Consider the following 16,827-nt stretch of genomic DNA (forward strand, 5'->3'; position numbering starts at 1 on the left):
GAAAGGCATGGAACTCACCCACACATATTCCCTGAAAAGGGGTCCCATGCCCTAGACACTTTTGCACCTTCTACCCACACACCGTAATGCCTGAGCCAGACTCGCCCTGAAAATGGTTCACAGGTCAGGGAGGTGGGCGAAATTTCCATTTCTAATCATTCCATGCCAGGCACCAAACCTTTGCCTTCCTCTGTCTGCCAAGAGCTTTATCATTCCCATAAGCATGTCTCGTATAACCCACCTGATTAAAACAAGTGCATTAAGACCCACAATGGGTCTGGGTGCACCAATAAATAAATCCTCCACCCACAGACCTTGGTCTCACTGTGGTTTTCCTTCCAGCCTGTCTTGTTAGCAAAATCGACCGTGTTTCCCTCTCCTGCTGCCTAATCGATCATGGCTCCCCAGGTCCTTCACTGCTGACACCCCAGTGCCGGGATCAGCAGTCAATCCACAGACATTAGGAAAATTAATGAATGGCGGAATCACTAAGTACAGGTGTGAGTGAGCGAAGAATTGATGGAGAGTGAATAGAAGACTCTTACTAGCAGAGACAGGGTACCCGCTGAGTGAATGGGATTCAGGATTCAGGCTGTCCTTGCTGGCATCAGGGATGCAGCTCCCTCCCCAGAGAGCTTGTGCTTGGAGCAGGAGGAGACATTTGCCCTCAACGCCCAGGAAAGGGTCTATGGGGTGGACTGTGTGTCCACCCAGGCCCCAGAGCAGGGGTCAAGCATGGAGAGAAGGAGGTGACTAAAACGAGCTGTGCTCCTGAGAAGTTGCAAAGATACAGATTGTCCTGTTGCGGAGGCCAGTGCCTGGAAGTTGCAAAGATACAGATTGTCCTGTTGCGGAGGCCAGTGTTGGCCTGGCTCAGCATGGAGCGAGGTGCTCTCTCCCCACTGCTGGGCTCAGAGTCAGTGAGAACCAACCACGCTCAGATCTCAGCGTGGGGCTGGGGGAGGAACAGAGGGGACCCAATGAAGGTCACCTGCCGGAAACCCCCAGCTGACATCACACCTGCTGGGAGAGCTCGGACACCTCCCAGAAGATCAGGAACACGTGAAGGGCACCCACACGCCCCACCTCTGTCTGCTCAGCATCACTCTGAGTCCCAGCCAGGGTAAGAAGCCAGAACGGGAGGCAACAGCCACGGGCTTCCGTGGTGGCTCAGTGGTAGAGGATCCACCTGTCAATGCAGGAGACACGGGTTCAATCCCTGGTCTGGGAAGATCCCACATGCCTCGGAGCAAGTAAGCCCGGGAGCCACAGCTACAGGAGCCCACACAGCCTAGAGCCTGTGCTCTGCAACGAGAGGCCACTGCGAGGAGAAGCCCACGCACTGCAACTCCCCACCCGCAGCAGAAGACCCAACATTGCCAAATATAAAACAAACAAACAGTAAAATTGTAAGAATAAGCAATGAAAGAAATAACAGTCATCCACGCTGGGAAGGAAAAGGTAAAACTGCCTCTATTCATAGAAGACAATATCTTGTGTATGGAAAATCCTAAGGGCTACACACACACACACACAACTATTAGAGCTAAGAAAGGAAGTCAGCAAGCTGCAGGATACAACATCAAATATACAAAAATCAACTATATTTCTATATACCAGCAATGAGCCATCAAAATTTAAATTAAGAAGACAATATCATGGAAAATAACAAAATAACTTAATAAACTTCACAACCGAAGTACAAAACTGCAAAACGCCATTGAAAGAAGTTAAAGAAGGACAAAATAACTGGAAAGATATCCAATGGTCATGTATCAGGAGACATAATATTGTTAAAATGACAGCATTCCAAAACTCTGCAGATTTAACATAATCCCTTTCAAAATCCCAAGTTGCTTTTCGCAGAAAGTGACAAGCTGACCCTAAAATTCATATGGAAATTCAAGGATCCACAGATAGTCAAAGCAATCTTGAAGAAGAAAATCTAAGTTGGAGCACTCACGTTTCCCAATTTCCAATGTGCTACAAAGCTACAGCAGGACTTCTCCGGTGGTACAGTGGATAAGAATCCACCTTCCAGTGCAGGGAACACGGGTCCGATCCCTGTGCAGGAAGATCCCACACGCCCCGGAGCAACTAAGCCCGTGCACCACCAGTCCTGAGCCCGCCTGCTGCAACTACTGAAGCCCACGCGCCCAGAGCCTGTGCGTCAACAAGAGAAGCCGCCGCAGAGACGCCCGAGCACCGCAAGGAGCTGCTGCAACTAGAGAGACCACGTGCCGAACAAAGACGCAGCACAGCGAGAAAACAACAAAAAAATTATGCATCGAAAGCTACAGTGACAAAGCTGTATGGAAGTGCATAAGGGTAGACAGAGGCCAGTGGAACAGAACTGAGTCTGGAGACAAATCCTTTAAATTATGGGCAACTGATTTTCAACAAAGGTGCCAAAATCACTCAATGCAAAGTCTTTTCAATGCATAGTGCTGAGACAAGTAGTGAACACACGCGAAAGAAAACAATTGGACCTTCATCTCACATCATATGCACAAAAAAACAGCCTTGAAATGAATCCACCACCTAATCATAAAAGCCAAAACTAGACACTATAAAACTCCTAGAAGAAAAGATAGAGTAAGTCTTTGTGATCTTATATTAGACAGTGAATATTAGATATGACAGCAAAGTGAAAGTGAAAGTTGCTCAGTCGGAATTCTCCAGGCCAGAATACTGGAGTGGGTAGCCTTTCCCTTCTCCAGCAGATCTCCCCGACCCAGGAATCAAACTGGGGTCTCCTGCATCACAGGCGGATTCTTTACCAACTGAGCTATGAGGGAAGTTCTTGACTGCAAGAGCGTGAGCAAAAAAAAGAAAAATTACATAAATCAGACTGCATCAAAATAAAAAGATTTTGTGCTTCAAAGGACACGAATTAAAAAGTGAAAAGACGATGTACAGAATGGGATAAAATATTTGCCAATCAGATATTTGACAATTAGCTTATATTCAGAATATAGAAAGAAGTCTTACTCCCCCAAAATGAAGATAAATAACCCAATCAAAAACTTAGCAAAGGATCTGAATAGACGTTTCTCCAAAGAAGATACACAGATGACTAATAAGCATATGAAAAGATGCTCAGCATCATTAGTCATCAAGAAAACACAAATCAAAACCACAGTGAGATATCACCTCATACCCTTTAGGGCGGATATAATCAGAAAGACAAACAGTAACAAGTGTTGGTGAGCATGGGAGAAATTGAACCCCTGTGCATTGCTGACTGAAATAGTAAATGGTGCAACTACTCCAAAAAACAATTTGGTGGTTCACCAAATGTTAAATATAGAATTGCCACATGCTCCAGAAATTCCATTGCTAGGTATATGCCCAAGAGAGTGGAAAACACATGTCACACAAAAATCTGTGCAATAATGCTCATAGTAGCATTATTCATAACGGCCAAAAAATGGAAATATGCAAATGTCCATCAAATGTTGAATGGATAAACAAAATGTGGTCCACGCATACAATGGCATATTATTTACCCCTAAACAGGAATGAAGTTCTGACACACGGTACAACAGAAATAAACTTTGAAAGCATCATGCTAAGTGAAAGGCCACATATTATATGACCATATTCATATGTGATGTCCAGAACAGGTGACTCCACAGAGGCAAAGGGCAGGTTTACCATGAGCTGGTTTGAAAGAGGGAGATGGAGACTCTCCATTAAACATACATGGACTTTCCTTCTGAGATGATGAAACTGGCCTGGAATTAAATGGTAGTGATGGTCGTGTGACTTTGTGAGCCTGTTAAAAAGTCACTGAATTGTACACTCTGAAGGGCAAATCTGACAGTATGTGAGTCGTATCTCAATTTTAAATTTCATGTAATATGACTTTGCTGTCGCTCAGTCGCTCGGTCATGTCCAACTCGCCGACCCCATGGACTGCAGCATGTCAAACTGCCCTGACCTTCACCATCTCTTGGAGTTCGCGCAAACTCATGGCCATCGAGTCAGTGACGCTATCTAAACATCTCATCCTCTGTATGTGTTTAAATACTTCCCAATTTTAAAGAATCTTACCAAATCACCATGTGATTTCTACTGAATATGTGTATTTTTTAGTCAATGATTCTAGAATCATTTCAAGATAAATGTTAAAAATGATCCCAACTAAATCTAAAGACAGTAATGAAGTATTCAGGAGCACTTGATATTCATATCAAAGGTTTTGTGTATCTGGTCAGCGAGCATGACTTACTAAAGGAGGTGTATGTGTTAGGGCTTGCTAAGTGTTTTGAGGATGTAAACCATTCTGGTATAGCATGTAGGGAGCTTGGACATGGCCATTCCCAGGCACACAACAAGGAAAAGTGCTGAGCAAACTGAAAATCAACAGCTCTTCTTACATCCAACAAAGACCTGAGGTTACAGGGCACAGGGTGGCCCTGAAAAATTGGAGAGAGGCAGGCAGATACAGACACTCAGAGGAGCAGAAACATCCACGGGGGCCCATGCCCAGCCCTCAAACTGTTGGAGGCTCGGTGCAGACAAGTCCGTGAGTTAGAACTCCAGGGGGACCGAGTCGGGGGGCCCCCACAGTCTGATGAGTTTTACCTCCAGGAACCCACAGGTTCTCACAGTGGAGACGAGAAGAACCCCTTCGTGCTTTTCGCACGGGGAGGGGCAGGGGGGCAATCTGAAATCCACAGAGCACGCGTAACACCATCTGCCCTCTTTCAATGCCGAGTCATAGCTCTCTCTTGGTAAATGCCACATTGCGCTTCAAAACATGTGGGTTATTTTAAAAAATCTTTTGAAGATGCTCAACATCACTCATTATCAGAGAAATGCAAATCAAAACCACAATGAGGTACGCCAGTCAGGATGGCTGCTATCCAAAAGTCTACAAGCAATAAATGCTGGAGAGGGTGTGGAGAAAAGGGAACCCTCTTACACTGTTGGTGGGAATGCAAATTAGTACAACCACTATGGAAAACAGTGTGGAGATTTCTTAAAAAGCTGGAAATAGAACTGCCATATGACCCAGCAATCCCACTTCTGGGCATACACACCAAGGAAACCAGATCTGAAAGAGACACGTGCACCCCAATGTTCATCGCAGCACTGTTTATCATAGCCAGGACATGGAAGCAACCCAGATGCCCATCAGCAGACGAATGGATGAGGAAGCTGTGGTACATATACACCATGGAATATTACTCAGCCATTAAAAAGAATTCATTTGAATCAGTTCTAATGAGATGGATGAAACTGGAGCCCATTATACAGAGCGAAGTAAGCCAGAAAGATAAAGACCATTACAGTATACTAACACATGTATATGGACTTTAGAAAGATGGTAACGATAACCCTATATGCAAAACAGAAAAAGAGACTCAGATGTATAGAACAGACTTGTGGACTCTGGGAGAAGGCGAGGGTGGGATATTTCAAGAGAACAGCATTGAAACATGTATATTATCTAGGGCGAAACAGATCACCAGCCCAGGTTGGGTACATGAGACAAGTGCTCGGGCCTGGTGCACTGGGAAGACCCAGAGGGATCGGGTGGAGAGGGAGGTGGGAGGGGGGACTGGGATGGGGAATACATGTAAATCCATGGCTAATTCATTTCAATGTATAACAAAAACTACTATAATGATGTAAAGTAATTAGCCTCCAACTAATAAAAAAAAATAATAAAAATAAAAATAAATAATTAAAAAAAATAAAAATAAAAAAAATAAAAAGACATTATAAACTGAAAAAAAAAATCTTTTGATACTGATCTCTAATATAATTCCACAGTAATAAGAGAGCAGACTCTATATGATTTCAATACCTTTAGACCATGAAATTTCTGCACCTTGTTTTATGTCCCTGGATATGTTCCAGTGTCTCCTAGTTTATAGTCTATGGGAACTTGAATAGAATTTGTATACCATTGTTATGTGAAAATTGTATAAATATTAATTACCTCAAACTGGTACATAATACTTTCTGTATCTACTATATACTTCTACTTCTCTGTGCATTCATTCTATTAATTTCTGAGAGTTTGATATTGAAACTCCAATTACTTGAAACAAACAATTGTAATATATAGTGGAAGCATATATAGCTTTGTTCTGTATTTTCCAAGTCTCTTATAAATGTGTAATTGCATTTTCATAATTTAAAAAATAAAAAAGAAAGATTAAAAAAAAAGATCTGCCCTCATGATAAATTACTTTACCAAGCCCAGCCTGCGGGGGTTTCATCACTGCTCGTGACCAGGGGGAGGGAAGCCCCCAGCTGCAGCCCCCCAGCACCCCTGACCCAGCGAGGGGCGAGGAGGAGCCAAGAACACTGGATAGGTCAGCACGCCCAGAAGCAGACACTGCCCCGACACGCACCTAACCGGCACATCCCTGAAGGCCTGCTCGCCGCAGTTCCATCACCCACGGACACATCGTGTCCAGCTTGAACAAGAAATCACAGGGCGTCCTCAGAGGCAAGAGTGCGCTCCAAGAGACAGAGCCAGCGTCAGAGCCTGACTCAGACACGGCAGGGAGGTTGGGATTCTCAGGCTAGGAGACCACTGTGTGTGTCACGGGCTCTAAGAAGACACCCAAGAGCTAATGGGTTATGGGAGGGGGTGGTGGGTGGGAATCCCAGGAGAGAATCAAAGAAATGCTAGAAATCAAAGCAGAGTAAAGAAACGGACAAGACCTGCGGCGGGCTCATCAGGAGGCTGGACATCAGGACAGACGACGGCTCTCAGCAGACCTTCCACCCCAAGCGAAGAACCGGCGAGCGTGAAATAAAGACACGCTAGAAGGGACTTCCCTGGTGGTCCGGCCCCATGCAGGGGAAGTGGCTTCCATCCCTGGTCTGGGGACCAAGCCCGCACGTGACAGCTGCTGAGCCCGCACGCTTGGGAGCCCTCACACTGGAGAGAGGGCCGTGTGCCACATGAAGGCCAGCACAGCCAAACAGTAATAATAATTTTCTAAAGTAGAATAGAAACTCCCCAAACAGAGAAAGAGGAGCAAGTCTGAAAAAAATGGAACAGAATACCCGAGAACTGTGAGATAATTACAAAAGAGGTAAAACCAATGATAACTAATGTATGCCTGTGGTTAAAATGTGAAAGGGAATATAGCTAAATTATAAAATTGATGGAATGTTTAGCTTAAGAAAGTTTGGACTATTCCAACTTGAGTTAATGAGACATTAACCATACGTTAATCTATACATCTATATTTTTGAAGTTATATTTTAAATATATATATCATAAATACAGCATATATTTATAAATATTGAATTAAATTTTATATAATTATCAAATTATATCTATTTTATAAAATATAAATATCAATAGCTATAAATATTATGTTTATTTTCTATATTTATAAATTGTCCTTATAAAGTTTTAGAATGTAAGCTTTTTTAAGCTGTAATGCTAACAAATTGAATATTGATTTCAACACTTCAAGCAATCAAGGACTTCCCTGGTGGCACAGTAGGGAAGAATCTACCTGCCAAAGACGGGACACAGGTTTGATCCCTGGTCCAGGAAGATTCTGTATGCCAAGGAGCAAGTAAGCCGTGCATCACAGCTGCTGAGGCTGAGCTCTGGAGGCTCGAAGCCACGACTCCAAAAGACCGTGCGCCTAGAGCCAGCTCCACAGCGAGATGCCACTGCAGGGAGAAGCCCGCCCCCCGCAACAGCAAGCAGCCCCGTGCACACTGGAGAAGGTTGCTATTTATAAAATATAAATGTCAATAGCTTAAATATAAGTATAAATATAATAAATATAATAAACATATTATAACTATATTATAGTTTATAATTATTATAATTATATTATTATAATATAATTATAATAATATAATATACAATATTTGTCATATATAATATAATTATAATTTATATAATTATTTATTATTTAATTATATATTTAAATATAATTAAATATATTTAATATATTTATCATATATATTTTCTATACAATACTATATATTACATTATATATATTATAATATATAATTATATAATTATAAATATATGATTATAATTCTATATAATATATAATATATTATCTATAATAATGTCATATAGAATATATATATCTTTATATATTATATAGATGACTATTATAACTATTATAATTATATATTATAATGACAATTAATATAATTATAATAATTATATGATATATATACTTGTTATATAGTATATATAATAATATATAATATATAATTATATATATTATAGTATATATAATAATATATAATATACAATTATATATATTATAGTATATATAATAATATATAATATATAATTACATACTACATATTATAATAATATACTATATAATATATAAAATAATATAATACACAATATTGATTATAATATACTATATTATATAATTATAAATTATATATAATTGCACATATAAATTATATAAATTATAAATTATATAATTTATATAATTATTTATTGTTTAAATATAATTAAATATATTTATTATTTATTTATTATTTATTTTATGTTATATTTATTTATATTATATATTATAATAGATATTAGTATCTATTATTTATATTTAATTTTTATATTTTATCATACTATATTATATAATATATAGTATTATTATATTATATATTATATAACTATTATATAATTTTATTATATTATATATACTATTTGCAGAAGGAAATGGCAACCCACTCCAGTATTCTTGCCTGGAAAATCCCATGGACAGAGGAGTCTGGTAGGTTACGGCCCATGGGGTCACAAAGAGTTGGACACAACTGAGTGACTTCATATATAATATTATTAAAATTATTTTAATATTAAATATAAGTGTTAATATATCATTAGTATTATATATAATATATTATTTATTAATATATAATATTATATATTATAATAAATATAATAAAAATAAATGTCAATATCAAAATATAAATATCAACAGCCCCTTGCACACCAACAACAATGACCCAGTGCAGCCCAAAATAAATAGATAAGTGTGACTAAAAAACAAACCAACCCTCAAGCAGCCGAAAACCCACAGGGAGCAAACAGGGTCCCCACACGGGTCCTGCCCCAGCAAGGAGGGCTGCCATGGAGCACAGGCCAAGTGAAGCCACTCGGAAATCAGTGAACCACGGCGGGACCACATGGGGGGGCGCCTCCCTGCGCGGCCCCCAAGTCCGTGGGAGACAGCGCTGCGCTGCCCGCCGCAGCCTCACTCACTGTTTTCCCCGCTGAACCACCCGCAGATGCTTGTTTGCTTCCAACGCCCCCAGCCTCACCCCCGCTGGGCTCAAGGCCTGAGCTGCAGGGGGGACCAGCGGTCAGCGAGGAGCTGGCGCGGAGCGGCCACTGGCCACTTCCGGGAATCAACAAAGAGGTTTTGTGCTGACTGCAGTGACTAATCCTGATTACCAAAGAGAAGCCGAACCGCCGGTCCACAAGCGAAGTAAGGAAGCTGACAGTCACCCCTCCTACCGGCAGACACCTGGTTCCAGGACCGCGTGAGCGCCAGCATCCAAGGATGCTCGGGTCTCTTGTGTAAACAGCGTCGGTGTGTTGTTTAGTCACTGAGTCTGTCCGACTCTTCGCAGCCCTGTGGACTGTAGCCCGCCAGGCTCCTCTTTCCACGGGATTTCCCGGGGAAGAACACAGAAGCGGTTGCAATTTCTTCCTCCAGCGGATATTCCCGACCCAGGGATGGAACCCACGTCTCCTGCGTTGGCCGGTGGAGTCTTTCCTGCTGAGCCGCCGGGGAAGCCCATAGAGCAGCACAGTATTTTCATTTGACTATGCATGTCCTCCTCTGCACTTTAATTCACCTCTAGACAACTTGTGATACCTAATACAAAGTCAGTGCTACATAAATAGTTGTACACACAATGTAAATGCTATGTACACTGTTGCCAGCAGGGCAAATTCAAGTTTTCCTTTTTGGAAACTTCTGGACTATTTCCAGAATATTTTCAATCTCCAGTTGGTTGACCCTGGCTGTCTGTCTGTCCGGATATAGGAGATCCCTTGAGGCATGGTCAGCACGGCCAGGCCTGGGACTCAAGATCCCTGGAAAACTGCAACAACCCAACTCAGGCAAGACCTACTGCGTGACCAGGGCTGCAGGTGACAAGTTCTCTGAATCCCTGAGATTAACAGGAAGGACCTTCCCGCCGCCGCCTGCAGTGGCCTCCTGCCTGGCGATCTCTCCATGCCCTGAGGCCGCCTCTTGTGAGCCCTATCAACACCATCAAGACTTCACAGTCGGGACGCGGTCAGGCGTCACGCCAGGGTGATGACCAGTAGGGCCCTGAGGGCCCGACTTCCGTCTCCGCAAACAAGGAACACAAGCCCATCAGGTGATGAAGTCGAGTGCTGGGAACATGCAAGTCACAGCAGCAGGGTTTCTTATAAACACCACAATGTGTTCATGACTAAATCTGTTTTAAACACTCAGAATTTTTCTGCTGGAAAGTGGTGCAAACAGGAACCAGGAAGTGAGCATATGCCCAGCATCACACCTGACCCTGCAGGTATATAGAGGCTCCTGGCCCAGGAGGCCCCACACTGGGCACCTTCTCTCTCCACCTGCTCCTCTGACCTGCTCCACCCTCAACCCACCAGAACCATGGGCTGCTCTGGCTGTTCCGGAGGCTGCGGCTCCAGCTGCTGTGTGCCCGTCTGCTGCTGTGTGCCAGCCTGCTCCTGCTCCGGCTGTGGCAAAGGGGGCTGTGGCTCGTGTGGGGGCTCCAAGGGGGGCTGCGGCTCCTGTGGGGGGTCTAAGGGGGGCTGCGGCTCCAGTTGCTGTGTGCCCGTCTGCTCCTGTGTGCCAGCCTGCTCCTGCTCCAGCTGCGGCAAAGGGGGCTGCGGCTCATGTGGGGGCTGTGGCTCGTGTGGGGGCTCCAAGGGGGGCTGTGGCTCCTGTGGGGGGTCTAAGGGGGGCTGTGGCTCCAGCTGCTGTGTGCCCGTCTGCTCCTGTGTGCCAGCCTGCTCCTGCTCCAGCTGCGGCAAAGGGGGGTGTGGCTCGTGTGGCTGCTCCCAGTCCAGCTGCTGCAGACCCAGCTGCTCCCAGTCCAGCTGCTGCAGACCCTGCTGCTCCCAGTCCAGCTGCTGCGTCCCCGTTTGTTGCTCCCAGTCCAGCTGCTGCAGGCCCTGCTGCTCCCAGTCCAGCTGCTGTGTCCCCGTGTGCTGCCAGCGCAAGATCTGATTCTTCAACACACACCCCAGTATATATCAGATGCCCTGGATGGAGATCAGTACTGGACCTCACAGCGCTGAATCCCAGCCCCGGCCTGCTGTTTTGGGAACGTGGGAGTGGGGGTGTTTATAGTAGAAAGAGCACACCCAGCACACCCTTGAGAGGGCCTGACCCCTGACCTCCCATCTGCTTCCTGTGAAAAGCCGCGACCGCAGCCCTCAGACGTCTCCCCTGAACTCACCGGCTTAATTCTCTGTCACGGGCTACAGATTCTAAGAATCCTTGCAATTCCTTTCAATAAACGTATCCCTTCCCCGCACACCTCCTGGTCTTATCGTGATTCTTTTCTCACTGTTTCTGGTGGTTTACCATTTCAACATCCCCCCTCTCCCCGGACTGTTGTCTCTTTTGGATTTCCTGAATCCCAACAGAGCATTCAACAACCCACTGCTCCAAGCAACCCAGCGTGCTCAGCACTGCGCAAGAAACGGGCTCAGGCGAGAACCGGGCACACACCCGCCAGAGACGGCTTGCTGCGGCGGGGAGAGGGGCAGCCCTCAGCGGGCTCGGGAGGGGGCGACAGGGACACCAAGGGAGGGACGGCGTGAAGGTCCGAGACCGGCTGTAGAGGGGGTGCGGGCCAGCCCCGTGTCTCGGTAACTTGGGGGTAAGAATTTTGAACACAATGACCGTTTGGATCTGCGGCAGGAGGCTGAGCGGTGGAGAGGTATGTGCATCAGAGAACTGAGAGCGACCCGAGTCCCCGCTCTTCAGTGTGGTTCCGCATAAGCGCCACTGGGTGGCGCTGGAGCTGCTGCAAGTGGTTCGCGTTTTTGCTTGAAAGGGATTTCTAGTTTCACGTCTTTAAAAAAAAAAAAAAAAAGAGCAGACGGGGAAATCCCACGCTTCCCATGCGCCTGAATCCTGGAGACGACCAGCCCTTCTGCTGAGAAGGAGCGAGGCTGCGGTGCAGACACACGTCTGCTCTTCAAGCTCAGAGAGAGGCGTGTGTGTGCGTGTGCGCGTGCGCTCACACGCACATCACAGGACGAGGGAGACGCCTCTGAACCGCGAGGTCTCAGAGCTCGGGGGCCACCATAGCCAGTCGTGTACCTGGAAGGCTCCTGACGCCGGGCTGGGGACCCCCAAGTGTGCACCCCGTCACGCCCGGTGCTGCTGCCAGCCGCTCTGCGCGTGTTCCCGCCGGGGCCTCGGGCTCCACTGCCGAGACCGACAAGTGCTAAGCGGAGACGCTGCAGACGCGGGCGCTGCTCTGTCCAGCTGTCTCCTCGTCGGCGCCGGAAACCGGCCACGTCCAGCCACAGAGAGAAGCCCGCTCAGCCTGGGGCCAGGGCGTGCGCACCGGGGCCGCAGCCTTCATCTCCCAACTCTTAGGTCGCGTCTGCCCGTTCCGGCCTTTGCTTTCTGGACCAGACTCTCCACTTGGGACAGGACCGTCTCCCAGGCTGGGGGCGGGGGGCAGATAAAGAGCACAGCGGGGTGGGAGGGGGGGGGGGTCCGGTAAACAGCGTTTGGGCTCCGATGCTTGCCTGCAGAGCTGCTCAAGACCCGGCCGAGCCCCTGGGGTCCGGCCGCCGGGCAGGTGGGACTCTGACAGTCCTGCTGCTGTTGTGCTTGTTGTTCCGTCGCTAAGTCGTGTCTGACTCTGCAACCCCACGGGCTGCGGCACACCAGGCTCCCTCGTCCTTCACTATCTCCTGGAGTTTGCTCACACGCACGTCCATCGGGTCAGTGATGCCATCCAACCATCTCATCGTCTGCCACCCCCTTCTCGTTTCGTCTTCAGTCTTTCCCAGCATCAGGGCCTTTTCCAATGAGTTGGAGCTTCAGTTTCAATGAATAGTCAGGACTGATTTCCTTTAGGATTGAATGGCTTGATCTCCTTGCAGTCCAAGGGACTCTCAGGAGTCTTCTCCAGCACCACGGTTAGAAAGCACCAATTCTTCAGTGCTCAGCCTTCCTTATGACCCAACTCTCACATCCATGCATGCCCGCTGGAAAACCATAGCTTTGACTAGACGGACCTTTGTCGGCAAAGTGATGTCTCTGCTTTTGAATATGCTGTCTAGGTTTGTCATAGCTTTCCTTACAAGGAGCAGAGGTCTTTTAATCTTATGGCTGCAGTCACCATTGGCAGTGATTTTGGAGCCCCCCAAATAAAATCTGTCCACTTTCTCCCATCCTATTGGCCATGAAGTGATGGGACTGAATGCCACGATCTTGGTCTTTTTAATGTTGAATTCTAAGCCAGCTTTGTCCCTCTCTTCCTTTACCCTCATCAAGAGGCTCTTTAGTTCCTCTTTCCTTTCTGACTGTCCTGGGGAGACCAGACAAGACCAGCACGTGTGGCCAGCAGCATCATACGCTGCATCATTTAGGCCCTGGGTGAACTCAGACAACCCAGGTATTTTCTCTCTTTGCCTCTGTTAAGGCAGGTGCCCCCTTCTGGGTTTCTGCAGTTGGGTTTTGGACGTAAGCTGCCACCAGGCTTCCAGCCATGCCTTTCCAAACTCTGACCACCCAGACAATCTGCCGACCACTGCTCCCGAATCATAAATCCACCTCTTCTTTCCTACAAACAGCAGCTTAGTCAGACCCTGCAGGCTCTGCTCACGACTGGCTGCTCCCCACCACCTGCGGGGCCAGCCTATCCCCCAGGCTGTGAGCAGCAAACGTCCACTCAGGATGCTGAGCCTGGCACCGACCAGGCCACGAGGCTTCCTCCTCCACTAGCGGTCCCAGGAAATCCACTGCAAGCCATGTAGGGAAGGGAGAATCTGGTCACCCTGAAGTCTCTCTGGTGTGAGCATGCGGCAGTCAGGAGGCTCGGAAGAGGAGCTGGGAGAAGTCTGCAAGAGCGGGTCAAAGGGAGAGGGAGGAGCCACCAGCCAGATTCACGGCGCACAAGGTGCCCGGGGACTCAAGGGTAGACCCAGGTCTGGAAAGGGGCAGCACGCCCACCAGGAGAACGGCTGAGGTTCCTCTTGTTTGACCCGTAAAGAAAGTCTCTTCTGAGAACTGAAATGCATGGATAACCTCGGAGAATAAAGAGAGCATGAGGGATGCCTGTTTGTTTGTTTGTTTTTAAATTACATGGGATCAACCAAGATATGAACACTCTAGGACTTCCCTGGTGGTCCAGTGGTTAGGAAGCCGCCTGCCAGTACAGGGGACATGGGTTTGATCCCCGGCCCAGGAAGATGCCACGTGCCGCCACAGGGCGATTAACCCGAGCACCACACTACTGAGCCTGTGATTCTAGAGCCCGCTCCACAGCAGGAGGGGCCACCACAGTGAGGAGCCCGCGCTCACCACAACTAGAGAAAGCCCACGTGCAGCAAGGAAGACCCAGCACGCAGGCACGCGCGCACACACACAGACACACACACACTCGACGCTCTAGAGAGTGGAATTGTGGGCAACTTGCCTGCTTCTCTACTTCTCCCATTTTGTTTAACTAAGACCTCATTTTTCTCTTGAGAGATAATTTAAGTATCTCTCTCTCTTTAGTCACTCAGTCATGTCCGACTCTTCAGTCGTGTCCGACTCTTGCGACCCCATGGACTGTAGCCCGCCAGGTTCCTCTGTCCATGGGATTCTCCAGGCAAGAATACTGGAGTGGGTTGCCATTTCCTTCTCCATTTGAGTATAATGCTATCTCAGTTTTGGGGATACAACTCTATGATTCGATATATATATATATTGTGAAATGATCACAGTGCATCTAGCAGCAGGCTCACCTTCTAATTACAATTTTCTTCTTGTGACCAGATCTTTAGGATCTCCTCTTTCGGCAACTCTGAAACATAGAATACAGTATCGTTAACTATTGTCTCCATGCTGTACGTTAGGTCCCCAGGACCTATTTACCTTCTAACTGGCATTTCTACCTTTTGACCCCTTCACCCACCTTGCCCACCCTTCACCCCCTGCCTCGGGCAACTCCAACCTCTCTATCTATGAACCTGCTAGGTTTGGGGGAGTTTTACATCCCACATTATCAGTGAGCTCACGCAGGATCTGTCTTTCTCCGTCTGACTTATTCCACTTAGCTGAATATCCTCTGAGTGTTCACTTGCCCCAGTGTCCGACTTTCTGTGACCCCATGGACTGTAGCCCGCCAGTCTCCTCGGGCCACGGGATCCTCCAGGCGAGAACACTGGAGTGGACTGCCATTTCCTTCTCCATGGGATCTTCCCGACCAGGGATCAAACCTGCGTCTCCTGCATCTCCTGCACTTCAGGCAGATTCTTAGCCGCTGAGCCACTGGGTAAGCCCCCACAATATCCTCTAGGTCTATCCATATTGTCCCAAAGGGCAGGACACCTTTCCTTCTTTTTATAGCTGAATAATATCCCATGATACACCACATCTTCTTTATCCATTCACCCTTAGTGGACATTTAGGTTGCTTCCATACCTTGACTAATGTAAATAATGCTGCAGCAAACATAGGGGTCCAGATGTCATTTCAAGTTAATGTTTTCATTTCTCTAAGATAAATATCCAGAAGTAGAATTGCTGCATCATATGCTAGCTCTATTTTTAATTTTTTGAGGAAACTCCATACTGTTTTCCACAGTGGGTGCACCAGTTTACAGCCCCATGACAGTGCATGAGGGTTCCCTTTTCTCCACATCCTCACCTTGCTATTTGTTGTCTCTCTGATAATAGCTGTTTGCAGGTGTGAGAGGATATCTCGTTCTGGTTTTGATTTGCATTTCTCTGATGGCTAGTGATGCTGAACATCTTTTCATGTGTCTGTTGGTCATCTGTATGTCTTCCTTGGGGGAAAAAAAGTCCATTCAGATACTTTGCCCGTTTTTTAAGCAAGTCGTTTGCCTGTTTTTTGTGTTTTTTTTTTTCCCCACTATTGAGTGACATGAGTTCTTTGTACACTTTGAATATTAACCCTTTATCAAATAGGACTAATCAGATGAGTTACAAATATTTTCTCCCACTCGGCAGGTGGCCTTTTAACTTTGTTGATGGTTTGGTTTCCTTGGCTGTGCAGAAGCTTCTTAGTTTGATACAGTCCCGTTTGCTTACTTTTGCTTTTGTTTCCACTACGAACCTCAAGTTTTTAAAAATAAAATATTGAAGATGAATAATGGGGAGATTTTCAGTACAGAAAACAGATGTTGGGAAAGATCCCAGGACCCCCAGTTATATGTAGTGAACAGAAAACTGGAAACAGCACAAGCTGGAACTGTTCCTTTTTACAGGAAACAAACAAGATGGGGAAAAATCCAGACTTAGAAACCGAGGAGGGTGTCTGCTGGGAAAAGTCAACAGAAGCCCATGGGTTCCAGGCCCACAAACAAGAAACAGCTCAGACGGGAACCAGGAAGTGAGCACGTGCCCAGGTCACACCTGCCCCGGCAGGTATATAGAGGCTCCTGGCCCAGCAGGCCCCACACTGAGCACCTTCTCTCTCCACCTGCTCCTCTGACCTGCTCCACCCTCAACCCACCAGAACCATGGGCTGCTCTGGCTGTTCCGGAGGCTGCGGCTCCAGCTGCTGTGTGCCCGTCTGCTGCTGTGTGCCAGCCTGCTCCTGCTCCGGCTGTGGCACAGGGGGCTGCGGCTCGTGCGGGGGCTCCAAGGGGGGCTGC

General features: G+C 46.7%; 1 protein-coding gene across 13 annotated transcripts in view; it reads right to left on the minus strand.

Annotated features, from left to right (window-relative positions):
• Positions 1-16,827, minus strand: part of LOC110130980 (uncharacterized) — a 151,354-nt gene that overhangs the window by 68,932 nt on the left and 65,595 nt on the right. For 8 of the 13 annotated variants that reach the window (XR_011484446.1, XR_011484447.1, XR_011484449.1 and 5 more), the window contains 2 exons: positions 15,858-15,996; positions 14,954-15,012 (listed from right to left, as the gene is read on the minus strand). The exons of 1 other annotated variant lie outside the window; for it this stretch is intronic. The gene's annotated coding sequence lies outside the window, so the exon portion shown is untranslated. The remainder of the gene's footprint in view (positions 1-14,953; positions 15,013-15,857; positions 15,997-16,827) is intronic. 4 more of the 13 variants (XR_011484448.1, XM_070457891.1, XM_070457888.1 and 1 more) reach the window with 1 other exon arrangement.

The sequence above is a fragment of the Odocoileus virginianus genome, chromosome 28 (assembly GCF_023699985.2).
Source record: "Odocoileus virginianus isolate 20LAN1187 ecotype Illinois chromosome 28, Ovbor_1.2, whole genome shotgun sequence".
NCBI classification, from domain to species: domain Eukaryota; kingdom Metazoa; phylum Chordata; class Mammalia; order Artiodactyla; family Cervidae; genus Odocoileus; species Odocoileus virginianus.